Raw genomic sequence first — 4,012 nt, forward strand, 5'->3', positions numbered from 1 at the left:
AACATGATTCAATAAGAATGCACCAAGAGACAGGCCGCTCCGCGATGTCTTCTGGGAATTGTAGTTCGGTGGAGTGAGCTAGCGAGAAAGCTAAGGGACTAAGCTAGCCAGCCCGCATTGTTTCTCTCCTTTGGAGAAGCACCTGTATGAGCTGAAGCATCAGAGACTCAGGGGGCAGAGGGAGAGGAGAGCTCTGGAAAGAACGTTGGCTAGCAGGCGTCGCCCAAAGACGTCACTGTCCACCAAGCATTTACATGATATTCTGACACCCTTTCATTACGTGCTGGTTACTAGGCACAGCAGGGGTGTGGCATTCGTTCAGCAACACCTGGTCCTCTTTCTTAACCTTTTTTTTTTTCTTTTTTCCTCCCCCCCCCACGTGTGTGTGTGTGTGTGTGTGTGTGTGTGTGTGTGGTGCTCCTACACCCCTGGGTGCACCAGAGCTCTTATTTCCACATCTGTATTCCAAAGGCTACACTGGGGCTTGATCAGTTGCACACACATCACCATTTAACCCCCAAATTTGGCAGTCCTCCCAGAATCTCCTGGCCCTGCATAGTGCTTGAATATGGGGAGAAGAAAGGAGGAAAGTAAGGGGGAAACTGAGGTTAAGGTTATCAAAAATAAGGAGAGTCTAAGAAACTGTCATAGCCAAGAGGACTTAAGGGGACGTAATTATTAAATGTAACTTGGCATTCCAGATGTCATCCTGGAACAGAAGAACATTGGGTGAAAACTAAGGAATATGAGTAAAGCATAGACATTAGTTAATAATGACGTATCAATACTAGTTAAGTAGCTGTAAAAAATATTGTACTAATGTAAGAGGCTAATAAAAGGAGAAATTGGCTATGGTGTATGTGGGGGGACCCCTACTATCTTCAAATCTTTTCCTGTAAACCTAAAACTATTCTTTTTGGGGGGCGCCTGGGTGGCTCAGTTGGTTAAGCCTCTGCCTTTGGCTCTGGTCCTGATCCCAAGGTCCTAGGATTGAGCCAAGGTCCTAGGATGGAGCCTGCATCCGGCTCCCTCCTCAGCAGGGAGTCTGTTTCTCCCTTTCCCTCTGCCCCTCCCCCTGCTTGTGCGCTGTCTCCCTCTCTCTCTCTCTCTCCCTCTGTCAAATAAATAAATAAAATATTTTTTTAAAGATTTTATTTATTTATTTGACAGAGATAGAGACAGCCAGCGAGAGAGGGAACACAAGCAGGGGGAGTGGGAGAAGAAGAAGCAGGCTCATAGCGGAGGAGCCTGATGTGGGGCTCAATCCCATAACGCCGGGATCACGCCCTGAGCCGAAGGCAGACGCTTAACCGCTGTGCCACCCAGGCGCCCCAATAAATAAAATATTTTAAAAATAAATAAATAAAACTATTCTTTTTTTGAAAGTTTATTAAAAACAATATGATGTCTTGCTTATCCTATGGAATCAAATTGTGCATAATTATATTCAGGGCTTTAGACATTAGCCCTTTTTTCCCCCTCCAGTCAGAAGCTCAGAAGCAAATGCTATTCGCCTCTGGCTCCAATGTCTTGAGCCTTCTCTATATACAGCCCTTATCCCTGCCCTATCCTGGGGACAGATTGTCCCTAACATTTATAACCGAAGACAAGATACACATGGAGGCCCCAGCCAGTGTTCTGCCACTCCCTACTTTCAGCTCCCCCATCCCATACCCTAAGTCTGATATCCCAGTCCATGAGGCCAAGTTCCAACCATATTCCCCAGCAACCATTCTTTGGCCACCCTTTCACTGGTAAAATCAGTCATCAGGGGATGAGTCTGGGAGTGCAGCCCGCTTAAGCTCTGGAAGCAAACTTGTTGGCCCTTGGGGCAGAAAATAACAGGATCCTGGGTGTGGGAGCAGAATCACAACAGGGAGACAAGGACCCCTATTCTGAGAGGTAGAGTGGAGCTGATCACATCCCTCTAAGGTCATTATTGCCTATGGCCTTTCTCCCTCCCCATGCACCCATCCACATCGCTTCTATTCTGTTCCCCTTCGTGCCTACCCAAGTGACTCCACTGGGAAATAGTATTTCTCCAAAGCAGCTGCCAAATGTGCGGAGCCAAAGCTTCCAAAGCAGGAAGGAGGGAGAGCCCAGACTCCTCACACTTAACTTCCAAACTGCCCCCGGCCACACTTGAGACAACCACAAACCCCACGCTCACTCACACTTGAGAGGACCACAAACCCTATTCCTCGGCCTCCCGTCTTCTCCCAGGCCCCTATCTACCTTTGCCTGCTCCCTCCGCTCATTCCTTCCTGGTTACACCAGCCCAAGGCCCCTCGCCTTGAGCCATTCCTGGATCCTATAGCTCCTTTCTCATCCCTCATAGCCCAGACTGCCCCTCTTAGAGAGAAGCTGTCAACTTTGTGACTGCTCTTGACTGAGTTAGTGGGTGTTGGGTACATTTGGGGGAATATCTGGGCCTTGAGGATAGTGATATTCTGAGCTTAAACCATCCCTCTCTGGCAGGAAGCCTGGCAGATCTCTGGGGGATGGAGGGGTGCCTCCTTCCCACTTCACAGCGGCAGGGAGGCGGCTTTTGTAGTCAGGCCATCTGCCTTCCCTGTCCCCCCACTTCTCACCAGCAGCTCCTTTTCTAGGCTTGGCAGGGTTCCCCCAAGGACTGGACTCCTAAGGGACTGTGAGGACTCCCTTAGCTCTGGACATGGGCCACCTTCAATTTCTCTACATTGACTGTCCTGCTTCTCTGGTCTGTCAATATCAGAGACAGGCTTTCCACACGCCACCACCTCTTCCCTCCACACCACGTTAGCTTCCTAGGACCCACCGGCTCCCTGGCTGGATCCTCTCTTCCCAAAGTTGGGACTCTCTGAAAATCCTCCTGTGGGTAAGAGAAGAAATACCGGCATCCCGTCTGGATAGAAAGGAAACCCTCCATCCACACAGCCCCTCTCAAAAACCCTTCTTACCCCCCACTTTCTTTGGCTGTCCATTTCTTCCCCCTCAGCGCTGATAAAGGCTGAGCACCCACCTCTGCTCCCTCAGTTCCAAGCCCCAACCTCTTCATCTTGTTGGTTGGTCTGGCGGGGGAAGGGGTCCACGCAGAAAAGTGGGGCAGACGGAAGTCACCCAGGTGGAGTGACATGGCAACATTGGAGCAGTGGCAGAAAAGGAACTGGTGTGCCAGAGGAGGGGGCTTGGGGCTGGGTAAGAGGCTATGGGAAATAGGGCTTTTTGGTACCCAAAGGTATGGGGACATTCCTTATCTAGGCTAGAAAGAAGTGTAAGGAAAAGTAGCAAGAGCCTAGACCCAGAAACATTGAAATACTTGGTAAGCGTACAAGGCACGAAGGGTTTCAGCGTCCCTTCTCTCCACAGGGAAACTGAGTAATTCCCCTCCCCTAGCTGGAACATTTTCTTTGGAAGCTTGCCTGGGCCCCCCCACTCTGGGAGTTCGTTGGCAGCAGGTACATGGAGAAAGGAAGAGTTGTTCCCACACACTCATACACAGCTGCTTCCAAACCAGTTCCTTCCCTGACCAGTCCCCACTTTCTATCTCTCTGGGGGAGAGGAGGTGGGGGGGGTGGGGGAGAAGCTTACAAGGTGGACCCACCTCAGGACAGTTCCTGGATCTCCCATGGTTCCCTGTGTCTGACTTCCCACTGCCCCACAGAGGTCCAGAAAGAGATCAGCCGGGACAATGAAAGGCAGAATTTGAACTAACAATTGGAGTGGTTTCCTCTCCAGCACCCTGAAGGATGCCTTCCCTCTCCACACTCCCAGCTCAGAGAAGAGACGTCCTGTGATTCCCGAGGCCTGGACAGTGGCAGGGAAAGGAAACCAGCCTGCCATTTCCTTTGCACCCCTCCTCCTTCCAGGCCCTGAGAACCCTCTATACTCCTGGCCTCCACACCAGCTTGTCCCATCTCCTTTCATTGGAGGGGGGAGGGCTGTAGTATGGTAAGGCTCAAACTCTATGGTAAAGGACACTGTGCCCCTACCCCTCTCCCCCCTCTCCTGCCAAAGGCAAGATGAGGGGGCT

This window comes from Ailuropoda melanoleuca, chromosome 13 (genome assembly GCF_002007445.2).
Source record: "Ailuropoda melanoleuca isolate Jingjing chromosome 13, ASM200744v2, whole genome shotgun sequence".
In the NCBI taxonomy this organism is placed as follows: domain Eukaryota; kingdom Metazoa; phylum Chordata; class Mammalia; order Carnivora; family Ursidae; genus Ailuropoda; species Ailuropoda melanoleuca.